This window comes from Bombina bombina, chromosome 6 (genome assembly GCF_027579735.1).
Source record: "Bombina bombina isolate aBomBom1 chromosome 6, aBomBom1.pri, whole genome shotgun sequence".
NCBI classification, from domain to species: domain Eukaryota; kingdom Metazoa; phylum Chordata; class Amphibia; order Anura; family Bombinatoridae; genus Bombina; species Bombina bombina.
The window spans coordinates 987,552,128-987,565,258 of record NC_069504.1 but is presented as its reverse complement, the minus strand read 5'-3'; the positions used below and the strand labels follow the sequence as shown (position 1 = coordinate 987,565,258).

The 13,131-nt window shown below is 38.8% G+C and overlaps 1 protein-coding gene across 3 annotated transcripts in view; it reads left to right on the top strand.

Annotated features, from left to right (window-relative positions):
• NDST1 (N-deacetylase and N-sulfotransferase 1) overlaps positions 1 to 13,131 on the top strand; it is a 217,734-nt gene that overhangs the window by 178,431 nt on the left and 26,172 nt on the right. The window lies entirely within an intron of this gene.

The window sequence follows — 13,131 nt, the reverse complement described above, 5'->3', positions numbered from 1 at the left end:
CATTATACTGAATGAGTAGTCGCATCATTTTTTTAAACGAAACATTTCTTATATTTACTACACTGCTGTTTTCTTAGCTCCTTTACACAACACACTAAATTTCTTAGTAAGGTTACTAGTGTGTGTTTTATTTATATCTTTTTGACTAGTGTTGTGCAATTTACTATTCTATGTATGCTTGGTGCACCCCTTAGGTTCACTTTTGTATTACTCTGTATCCTGCAATGTAGCTCCCTAATAGGGAACACAGGAGAGAAGGTCTTTTTAAGAACAGACTACTAATTGGATTGTACAAATTATGCATTTGGAATTTACAGATATAAAATGCTTGTGCTATAAGCCATATCCACCTAGAAGGTCGAGTTAGCTATAGTGTCTCATTGGTTCTTACTGTAAATGACAGGGGTTTCAGCAACTTTCTAGACTGTACTGAGATAATATACCACAGACATGCAATATTCTCTACTCCTTCTGTGACTAACCCCGCTGGGACTGCAATAACATTCCAGCTCTTTTGCTGTTTTCTGAGGGTTTTACTACTATGGCCCATGCTTTAAGGCCAGGGTATTTGCAATTTTCTATGGTATCAGGACCCTAACTTGTTGAGGAAGGGTTGGCAAGGTAATTTGATATTATCTTTAAACCTTCCGCTAAATTAGTCTAGATTTTTCCTGTCCCAAGAGTTAGTCAAGGAGTGGAACAAGCCTGGTGTTTCTGTTTACTCTGTCGGCTAAATTTAAAGGTCTGTTCCAAATAGTAAGTTGGAACTTTGATAGGCCATTCCTAATGGGGGACAGAGCTATCTCTTCTTTGACTATAGGGACCACAATTCCTTTGGAAGACACCACATATGTCAGTGCGCTTATGATTTGGTTCTTGTTTCTTCTAGCTGTGGGTATAGCTTGTTTGCAAGAACATAATCTGTCATCCTATATATCCTATACTTTATTACTGATGCATTAGTTCAGTTTATTCACCTTAATGCAAAAGATACAGCCTTATCTGTCCTCACTAGATGGGTCCTATGGTTAAATTCAGTGTCTGTTTATTTATTGCTGTGTAATTGGTATACATGGTCTTGTGAGGGGATGCTACAGTATTTTGCTATTGTAAATTACTGTACATAGTATACCTTTACTTGTGAGAGGATACTACAGTATTTCCAACCTAGTACTACTGTTATATATTGCTGTACAATAGTATACTTTTACTCTCTAGAGAGGATACTACAGTATTTTCCATTTTTACTACTGTTATTTATTGTTGTGTAATAGTATACTTTTGCTTGTGAGTGGATACTACAGTATCTTCAGTATCTTGTACTTCTGTTATTAATTGCCATGCAATAGTGTAAATGTACTTGTTAGTGGATCATACAGTAATTACCATATCTTGAACTACTGTTATTTATTGCTGTGCAATATTATACTTATATTTGTGGGAGTATACTACATTATTTTCCATTTCTTGTACTACTGTTTATTCATTGCCGTGCAATAGTATAACTTTACATGTGAGAGAATTCTACAGTATCCCATATCTTGTTCTACGGTTATACATTGTTGTGCATTGGTATACTTTTTCTTGGAAGATGATACTTCAATAGTTTGCCTGTTGTATTCTACTGTTAAGCCTAGTCATGCAATTATATAACTCTCCTTCTGAGAGTATTTTACATGATATTCCATAGTTTTGAGCTACAGTTATCTATGCTGTGCATGTGTGGTTCAGAGCTTCCAATGGTAAGCATTTTTAAAATTGTGTTTTCTTCCACTTTCTTAGGATTACTATGGAACAGACTGAATTTGTCTCTGTTGGATTGGACCCATTAGATGGTAGATCACAGGCTTCATTTTATTCATAGATGCATACTTTGAATAATGGTTACTTTTTGTTATTCTGCTAAACTTTTTAAGTTCTGTTTTGCAGTCTCAATTTTGTACGATTATTTCACCTCACCAGTGTATACTGCTAGGTGGTATTAAGGAGTTCTAAGTCCACTATTCTAAGGTTGTGGCGGTTATGTTGTTTTCACGTAAGCATAAACGTAAGCATGTTTCTTCAAATTACTAATGCGGTTCCTATTTTCTGCGGCTATTAACCAAGTTTAGTTATCTGGTTCTGTCAATTCTTCTTCACTTTCTGAGGGTGAATTGTCTTCCTTTAGTTGGAGCGTTCACATACTTTTCTTTAGGAAGTTTGTTTACCTTGGCAATTCAGAGACCTTCTGTGGATAAGGTTTTTAAAAAAAAAAAAAAAAAAATCATTCCTCATGATCGCCTTAGAACGTAAGCCAGTCTGGAATATGTCCAAGCAAATTAAAAGGTCTCCCTCCATCGCTAAATCTGCATGTGGACAGGTTCAGTTTATTCAGAAGGCCTATATCAGTCCTCAGGGGTACAGGACAAGTTTTTGGTTGAGTCCTCTTTAAGAAGTTCCTTTGCTTCATGTGTCAGAAGAATGGAAGACATCCCTTCCATGTGTGCAGAATCTGGAGGTCATGGGAGTAATTATTCCTTTTCCTAAGACATAATGAAGGAAGCCATTGCTGTAGACTATATGTGTCCAAGAGTTTGTTCTTCGCTTACAAGTGTGTCCCTTTTGGGGATCATCATAGATTAAGCCTCCATGAGGATCTTCTTGACAGTCCAACACCTTCTCACATTATATTCTACTTGCCTGAGTTTAAAATCCATATCTCAGTTACCGTAGCCTAGTGTAAAGAGGTAGTTGCTCCGATGGTTACAGCACCTAATGCCATTACATTTGCATGGTTTCTTTTGTGTCCACTGACTCTGTGCATGCGAAGGCAGTGGAATGAGGATCACTCCAACCTGTTCCGGTGATGGCATTTTGTTCTGTTAGTCAGACAGTCTATCACTTGATGAAAATTTCCTTTACAGTGTTTCAGGGGATGGTTTCCACACCATCCGTTGTGGCTCATGGATATCAACTTGTCAGGCAGTCTAGGGTGTTCGATGTTCACAGGGAGTTTGTTCGTCTCTGGGGGCAAGGCTTACCAATACATGTTTGGAAACTCCTGATGTTCAGTTTCCCTCTTGACCTCTTCTCAAATCAGTTATTTTCTTTCTTTCTTAGTTAGGCATTATATCTGGGGTTACCTATTTTGTTCATCAGTTTGGTACAGTACTCTGGCAAAGACAGAAGTTTTCTTTGGTTAGGAGAGTGTGTGCATCTTAGACTCTCCCGCTTTCTTTAGTGTCTGGTGTTTCATCAACACAATGCAGTTTTATGGACTTTGGTTTGCTACCTACAGAGTTTTCTCAGTTAGTATTAGGGATGTGGGCTGGTTGTTACTCTCTCCTTTTATTTAAGGGATACTAAAACATTTGGACAGTCTTCTTTCTTGCTTGTTGCATCTTATGGTTATTGTAAGTGTCAAAAGCTTATGTTCCTTTTGCTTCTTAATTGAAGAGTTTGTTTCTTGTAGCTTCATAGATGAGGAACAATCGTCGCCCTTTTGTATTACAGCTCATTGAACTCATTCTCTCCTTTTGGTTTTTCAAGATTGTGGTATTAGTTGAGCACAATTGCAAGGTTGCCGTTTGGTGCCGTTGACATACTTTCTCAATGCTTTATCATTTTGAGATGTTTGCCTCGGCGGAGGTTGCTGCCCTTTAGGCAGGGTTTCCTGTAATAGGTTTCTGCCTTTCCTTCTTTGCCACCCATTTTCCTTTGTGGACTCCACAGTTTGGGTATAAGTTCCCACAAGAAAGGATTTTTGTGGACTATTGCAACCTTAGAAAGTAAACATAATTTATTCTTACCTGATAAATTCCTTTATTTCTTGGTGGTGATAGACCACAAACCTGCCCTATTTCTTCCTAAGATATGGTGAGTCCACGGGATTCACTGTTGGGAATATCACTCCTGGTCAGCAGGAGGAGGCAAAGAGCACCACAGTAAAACTGTTAAGTATCACTCTCTTACCCATAACCCCCAGTCATTCTCTTTGCCTTTCATGCATGGAGGAAGTAAAGTTAGGTGTCTGAAAGATAAGAGTAAGATTATCGCTACAAGCAAGCTTTATTGAACCGCAAGCAAGTTTTGGGGTATAGCCGTATCCCATGTTAGTCCTTGCAGTCAGGCAGTGGTGGCTTTGAAGCAATTGAGAACTTGCAAAGTGGTATTTGCTACGTTTTCCCAACAGTTGCTGCCCGATTATAGAAAGCGAGGGTTGGATACTCTTTTTTTTCTTTTTTTGTTTAAGGTCTCTGTGGGGAACTGTGTTCCCTCATGCCTTGTGACTGTCTTCATGCTGGACAGCGGAGCAGGTAAGTGTTTGTTTTCTTCCAGGGGGGGGAGAATAATTGCACTTCCTTATGTGGGATCTTGCTTCTTTTTATGGCACTTAGTTAGCCCTGAGTTCAGGGCTACATTGGGGCATGTTGCAGGCACAGTGTGTATGTGTGTGAGACTACCCTTTCTCTCCGTGAGATGAAAGGGCCTAAATTAGCTGTGTGGTTTTCTTGACACTGGGGAAAATATTTTCAAGCTGGGAGTTGTGTATTCTACATAGTTCCATTTGTTGTTGCTGAATCAGTGGCTCAATGTACATTTCGGTGAGAGATGCAAGGAACCCTACAGGGAATTGCTGCACTATTTTACAGGGTGGCGTGTGTTTAGTCAGAAAGCGCTAGAGGAGATACGCTTGGCTCCGCCTCCGTTGCCTGATACGCAGTGTATCAGTTTTTCCGTTTTTCGCACCTTGTGCCTAATCCACCCACTTGATTGGCATGTGTCTCCAGAGTGACGCTGAGCAGTGGCCTCAGAAAGATCGTAGATAGCCTTATTGCTGAATCATTCCGGTGAAGGTCGGTGCATCAGTGAACTGAGGTGTGGTTTGTCTGAGGGGTAGTTAGGAGCAGTGGTAATAATTCTTAATTAATGTTGAGACCTCTAACCCAAGAGTAAAGTGTAGCGGACTGCTCTGCTACTGCTGATCTTTGCATTACATATTTATTTCATGTAAATGGCAAGAGTCCATGAGCTAGTGACGTATGGGATATACAATCCTACCAGGAGGGGTAAAGTTTCCCAAACCTCAAAATGCTTATAAATACACCTCCCACCACACACACACACACACACACACACACACACCTTAGTTTTTACAAACTTTGCCTCCTATAGAGGTGGTGACGTAAGTTTGTGCTTGATTTTTTCTATGATAAGAGCTTCTAAGCATTTTGAAGCACAATTTCTCTGAGTACAGTGTTTGTCAGAGGGATGTGAAGACCGTATCGCCTGTTGATTTTTATGGTTTCACTCACAGGAAATCTTTTCAAGGGTTCACTGTTATCAGTCGTAGGGATTCATCTGCTTCCTCCCTTTTCAGATCGACGATATACTCTTATACCATTACATCTGCTGAGTTTTCAGTACTGGTTTGGCTGTCTGCTATATGTGGATGGGTGTCTTTCCGTAAGTATGTATCATTGTTTAAGACACTCTCAGCTATGTTTGGCGCTTTATGTATTAATATAAAGTTTTAAATATATGTATTTACTTATATTTCAAAGAAAAGAGACAAAACCACACTCCATAAAAATTTGATGATTTATTGAATATTTTTAAAAATTCAAAAATAGTAATATGTGACAGCCTAGCCACTTGTATGGGGAAAGAGCGCAGCACACGGGCTTACGCGTTTCGGCTGTTAGCCGTAATCATAGCCTGTTGTGTGTCTGAGTTCCCTGCCTTTAAGAACACCTGAATCTTTTCTAATTGGTTAAAAACATTATGCGCTATTCCTCCTTCTAATGCCCAGGTAATGCTAAACACCTACAGCTGTGTACTTAACCCTATCACTCTTTCAGTAACTACTTCTATCTGTTATTGTTTAGCTACTCGTACTTATATTCGAGAATTGTGCTTTATACATAATGTGTGATAATAAGGGATATGCCAGATGAAACACATTGGAACAGATCTATCTATAGCTTAAACTCCTGAAGAAAATCTACTTAATACCCTAATGATATAGGAGAGATATTGTTTGGCCTCTTGAATACAAAAATATTAATTATAGTGAATTACATTGGCTCAACTTTTCTTGAGAAGACATGCTGTTATACACTCTTAGTGTGGGTGGGAAATGTTACTTGTACTTATTTAGTCTATATAACCTTCTTAATATCTTTCCTTGGGGTTGTCTCCACACTTGATCCGATTGACTGTGGGAAACCACAGACATGTTATGTGTATATTGTTTCCCTAATATCTATTCCTCACCCTTTTCTAGAAGCTAATCTAACATGTATGCTACTTGTCAGAGAACCTATTTATGTAACTACACTTTGTTAGAGATACAAAGAGAAATAAATTAGCAACTATGTTGGGGTAATCATAATGAATATGAGTGCATGAATGGTGTATATGGGGTAATGTAACCCTTGGAATTGAATGATAGGGGTAGATCATTCCCAATAGTTGATAATATCATACCTGGAATTGAGACCCTCAGGGAGTCTTGTTCTGAGTCTCAAAATCCAGAACATCTCCCTTCTTGCTAAGAGTTTATCTAAATTACCTCCCCTTTTAGGGACTTTTACTTCCTCTATAGCACACCACCTTAATGTGTTTATTTCTCCATTGTGTCTCTCAGTGAAGTGTTTAACCAGGGGGGTTTGGGATTTACCTCTGGAGATTGTGGATATATGCTCCCTTATTCTTGTCTTAATGTCCCTTGAAGTGAGACCAATATACTGAACTTTACATTTTTGACATGTGAGCATATATATGACACTCTCTGTCATACAATTCATACAGGTGTTTATCTGAAAGACCTCTCCTGTCACCTGGGACTTAAATGACTTAGTTTTTTCTAAATATTCGCAGGGCTTGCATTTTCTGTGACCACAGTTATACATGCCTCTGCTAGTCAACCAGGTACTACTAGGTTTTGTTTGGGACTTAAGTTCAGTTGGAGACAGCAAGGACCCCAAAGTAGGACACTTCCTTGAACTGCACCTAACTCCCTTTTTGACAACATTGATCAATTTGTCATCCGCTGCCAGAATGGGAAAATGCTTTTTTATTATATTGGTAATTTCGGGAAACTGGGCACTGTAGTTTGTAACAAATGTTAACCCTTTACTTATATTTGCCATAAATCAGGTCCATATGTATTTCCCTTTGCAGTCTAACAGTTTCAGTATGGGAATCATGTTTTAGGAAGTTATTTTTTAATATTTTCCTACCTGGGGTTTAGTCTTTTTTTCCAATTTGACTTGTTTTTCCTTAATTTTGCGGACAAATCTAGGCTTGCGAGGGCGCAACATGCTGTTATTTATTACAAACTGGAATTCAAGACTTTTCTTCCTAGGGGCAGGTTCCACCTCTTAAGATTATCTGCAGACCGGATACAGAGAGAGGCATTCTTGAAATGTGTGCAGGACCTCTCCTCCCTGGGAGTGATTGTTCCAGTTCCATTACCAGAACGGGGTCTAGGGTTTTACTCCAACCTATTTGTGGGGTCCAAAATAGATTAAGCATAAATTTAGTTTCTTTCATGTAATTAGCAAGAGTCCATGAGCTAGTGACGTATGGGATATACATTCCTACCAGGAGGGGCAAAGTTTCCCAAACCTTAAAATGCCTATAAATACACCCCTCACCACACCCACAATTCAGTTTTACAAACTTTGCCTCCTATGGAGGTGGTGAAGTAAGTTTGTGCTAGATTCTACGTTGATATGCGCTCCGCAGCAGGTTGGAGCCCGGTTTTCCTCTCAGCGTGCAGTGAATGTCAGAGGGATGTGAGGAGAGTATTGCCTATTTGAATGCAATGATCTCCTTCTACGGGGTCTATTTCATAGGTTCTCTGTTATCGGTCGTAGAGATTCATCTCTTACCTCCCTTTTCAGATCGACGATATACTCTTATATATATACCATTACCTCTGCTGATTTTCGTTTCAGTACTGGTTTGGCTTTCTACAACATGTAGATGAGTGTCCTGGGGTAAGTAAATCTTATTTTCTGTGACACTCTAAGCTATGGTTGGGCACTTTATTTATAAAGTTCTAAATATATGTATTCAAACATTTATTTGCCTTGACTCAGGATGTTCAACATTCCTTATTTTCAGACAGTCAGTTTCATACTTGGGATAAATGCATTTGTTTCAATAATTTTTTCTTACCTTAAAAATTTTGACTTTTTCCCTGTGGGCTGTTAGGCTCGCGGGAGCAGAAAATGCTTCATTTTATTGCGTCATTCTTGGCGCGGACTTTTTTGGCGCAAAAATTTTTTTTCTGTTTCCGGCGTCATACGTGTCGCCGGAAGTTGCGTCATTTTTTGACGTTTTTTTGCGTCAAAAATGTCGGCGTTCCGGATGTGGCGTCATTTTTGGCGCCAAAAGCATTTAGGCGCCAAATAATGTGGGCGTCTTTTTTGGCGCTAAAAAATATGGGCGTCATTTTTGTCTCCACATTATTTAAGTTTCATTATTTATTGCTTCTGGTTGCTTAGAAGCTTGTTCACTGGCATTTTTTTCCCATTCCTGAAACTGTCATTTAAGGAATTTGATCAATTTTGCTTTATATGTTGTTTTTTCTTTTACATATTGCAAGATGTTCCACGTTGCAACTGAGTCAGAAGATACTTCAGGAAAATCGCTGCCCAGTGCTGGAGCTACCAAGCTAAGTGTATCTGCTATAAACTTTTGGTATCTGTTTCTCCAGCTGTTGTTTGTATTGCATGTCATGTCAAACTTATTAATGCAGATAAAATTTCCTTTAGTACTGTTACATTACCTGTTGCTGTTCCGTCAACATCTAATTTTCAGAGTGTTCCTGATAACATAAGAGATTTTATTTTTTAAATCCATTAAGAAGGCTATGTCTGTTATTTCTCCTTCTAGTATACATAAAAGTCTTTTAAAACTTCTCTTTTTTCAGATGAATTTTTAAATGAACATCATCATTCTGATACTGATAATGGTTCTTCTGGTTCAGAGGTTTCTGTCTCAGAGGTTGATGCTGATAAATCTTTGTATTTGTTCAAGATGGAATTTATTCGTTCTTTACTTAAAGAAGTATTAATTGCATTAGAAATAGAGGATTCTGGTCCTCTTGATACTAAATCTAAACGTTTAAATAAGGTTTTTAAATCTCCTGTAGTTATTCCAGAAGTGTTTTCTCTCCCTGATGCTATTTCTGAAGTAATTTCCAGGGAATGGAATAATTTGGGTAATTCATTTACTCCTTCTAAACGTTTAAGCAATTATATCCTGTGCCATCTGACAGATTAGAGTTTTGGGACAAAATCTCTAAGGTTAAATGTGGCTGTCTCTACTCCTGCTAAACGTACTACTATTCCTATGGCAGATAGTACTTCATTTAAGGATCCTTTAGATAGGAAGATTGAATCCTTTCTAAGAAAAGCTTACTTATGTTCAGGTAATCTTCTTAGACCTGCTATATTTTTAGCGGATGTTGCTGCAGCTTCAACTTTTTGGTTAGAAGCTTTAGCGCAACAAGTAACAGATCATAATTTTATAGCATTATTATTATTCTATAACATGCTAATAATTTTATTTGTGATACCATCTTTTGATATCATTAGAGTTGATGTCAGGTATATGTCTTTAGCCATTTTAGCTAGAAAAGCTTTATGGCTTAAAACTTGGAATACTGATATGTCTTCTAAGTCAACTTTGCTTTCCCTTTCTTTCCAGGGTAATAAATTATTCGATTTTCAGTTGGATTCTATTATCTCAACTGTTACTGGAGGGAAGGGAACTTTTTTACCAAAGGATAAAAAAATCTAAGGTAAATTTAGGTCTAATAATCATTTTTGTTCCTTTCCTCACAACAAGGAACAAAAGCCTGATCCTTCATCCTCAGGAGCGGTATCAGTTTGGAAACCATTTCCAGTTTGGAATATATCCAAGCCTTATAGAAACCTGTAGCCAGCTCCTAAATACCCATGAAGGTGCGGCCCTCATTCCAGCTCAGCTGGTATGGGGCAGTTTACGTTTTCTTTTAAGGTACAGAATTGGCTTCAAGTTAAGGCCTCCTGCAAAGAGATTTTTTTCTTTCCCGTGTCCCAGTAAACACAGCAAAGGCTCAGCATTTCTGAAATGTGTTTCAGATCTAGAGTTGGCTGGAGTAATTATGCCAGTTCCAGTTCTGGAACAGGGGCTGGGGTTTTATTCTATCTCTTCATCGTACCAAAGAAGGTCAATTCCTTCAGACCAGTTCCGGATCTATCTATATTGATTTGTTATGTAAGGATACCAACATTCAAGATGGTAACTGTAGGACTATCCTGCCTTTTGTTTAGCAAGGGCATTATATGTCTACAATAGATTTACAGGATGCATATCTGCATATTCCGATTCATCCAGATCACTTTTAGTTTCTGAGATTCTCTTTTTAGACAAGCATTACCAGTTTTGTGGCTCTACCGTTTGGCCTAGCGTCAGCTCCAAGAATTTTTTTCAAAGGTTCTCGGTGCCCTTCCGTCTTTTTTGGACGATATCTTGGTACTTGCTCAGTCTTCACATTTTCGCAGAATCTCATACGAATCGACTTGTGTTTTTTCTTCAAGATCATGGTTGGAGGATCAATTTACCAATCAGTTCATTGTTTCCTCAGACAAGGGTAACCTTTTTAGGTTTCCAGATAGATTCAGTGTCTATGACTCTGTCCTTGTCAGATAAGAGAAGTGTAACATTGATATCAGCTTGTCAAAACCTTCAGTCACAATCATTCCCTTTGGTAGCCTTATGCATGGGAAATTTTAGGTCTTAGGACTGCCGCATCGGATGCGATCTCCTTTGCTCGTTTTCACATGCGACCTCTTCAGCTCTGTATGCTGAACCAGTGGTGCAGGGATTACACAAAGATATCTCAATTCATATCTTTAAACCGATTATACGACTCTCTGACATGGTGGACAGTTCACCATCGTTTAGTTCAGGGGGCTTCTTTGTTCTTCCGACCTGGACTATAATCTCAACAGATGCAAGTCTTACAGGTTGGGGAGCTGTGTGGGGGTCTCTGACGGCACAAGGGGTTTGGGAATCTCAGGAGGTGAGATTACCGATCAATATTTTTGAACTCCGTGCAATTTTCAGAGCTCTTCAGTCTTGGCCTCTTCTGAAGAGAGAGTTGTTCATTTGTTTTCAGATAGACAATGTCACAGCTGTGGCATACATCAATCATCAAGGAGGGACTCACAGTCCTCTGGCTATGAAAGAAGTATCTCGAATTTTGGTTTGGGCGGAATCCAGCTCCTGTCTAATCTCTGCGGTTCATATCCCAGGTATAGACAATTGGGAAGCGGATTATCTCAGTCGCCAAACGTTGCATCCGGGCGAATGGTCTCTTCACCCAGAGGTATTTCTTCAGATTGTTCAAATGTGGGAACTCCCAGAAATAGATCTGATGGCTTCTCATCTAAACAAGAAACTTCCCTGGTATCTGTCCAGATCCTGGGATCCTCGGGCGGGGGCAGTGGATGCATTATCACTTCCTTGGAAGTATCATCCTGCCTATATCTTTCCGCCTCTAGTTCTTCTTCCAAGAGTATTCTCCAAGATTCTAAGGAATGCTCGTTTGTCCTGCTGGTAGCTCCAGCATGGCCTCACAGGTTTTGGTATGCGGATCTTGTCCGGATGGCCTCTTGCCAGCTGTGGACTCTTCCGTTAAGACCAGACTTTCTGTCGCAAGGTCCTTTTTTTTTTTTTTCCATCAGGATCTCAAATCCTTAAATTTTAAGGTATAGAGTTTGAACGCTTGATTCTTGGTCAAAGAAGGTTTCTCTGACTCTGTGTTTAATACTATGTGACAGGCTCGTAAATCTGTATCTAGTGAGACATATTATAGAGTCTGGAAGACTTATATTTCTTAGTGTCTTTCTCATCATTTTTTCTTGGCTTTCTTTTTGAATACCGAGAATTTTTCAGTTTCTTCAGGATGGTTTAGATAAAGGTTTGTCCGCAAGTTCCTTGAAAGGACAAATCTCTGCTCTTTCTGTTCTTTTTTCACAGAAGGATTGCTAATCTTCCTGATATTTCATTGTTTTGTACAAGCTTTGGTTCGTATAAAACCTGTCATTAAGTCAATTTCTCCTCCTTGGAGTTTGAATTTGGTTCTGGGGGCTTTTCAAGCTCCTCCTTTTGAACCCATGCATTCTTTGGTCGTTATATTACTTTCTTGGAAAGTTTTGTTTCTTTTGGCCATCTCTTCTGCCAGAAGAGTCTCTGAATTATCTGCTCTTTCTTGTGAGTCTCCTTTTCTGATTTTTCATCAGGATGAGGCGGTGCGGCGAACTTCTTTTGAATTTTTTACCTAAGGTTGTGAATTCTAACAACCTTAGTAGAGAAATTGTGGTTCCTTCTTTATGTCCTAATCCTATGAATTCTAGGAGAAATCATTGCATTCTTTGGATGCTGTTAGAGCTTTGTATTATTTGTCATCTTTTCCGGTTCTAGAAAAGGCCAGAAAGCTTCTGCCATTTCTTTGGCATCTTGGTTGAAATCTTTATTTCATCATGCTTATGTCGAGTCGGGTAAAACTCCGCCTCTAAGGATTACAGTTCATTCTACTAGGTCAGTTTATACTTCCTGGGCGTTTAGGAATGAAGCTTCGATTGATCAGATTTGCAAAGCAGCAACTTGGTCCTCTTTGCATACTTTTTCTAAATTCTACCATTTTGATGTGTTTTCTTCTTCTGAAGCAGTTTTTGGTAGAAAAGTACTTTTGGCAGTGGTTTCAGTTTGAATCTTCTGCTTATGTTTTTCATTAAACTTTATTTTGGGTGTGGATTATTTTCAGCAGGAATTGGCTGTCTTTATTTTATCCCTCCCTCTCTAGTGACTCTTGTGTGGAAAGATCCACATCTTGGGTAGTCATTATCCCATACGTCACTAGCTCATGGACTCTTGCTAATTACATGAAAGAAAACATAATTTATGTAAGAACTTACCTGATAAATTCATTTCTTTCATATTAGCAAGAGTCCATGAGGCCCGCCCTTTTTTGTGGTGGTTATGATTTTTTTGTATAAAGCACAATTATTCCAATTCCTTATTTTATATGCTTTCGCACTTTTTTCTTATCACCCCACTTCTTGGCTATTCGTTAAACTGAATTGTGGG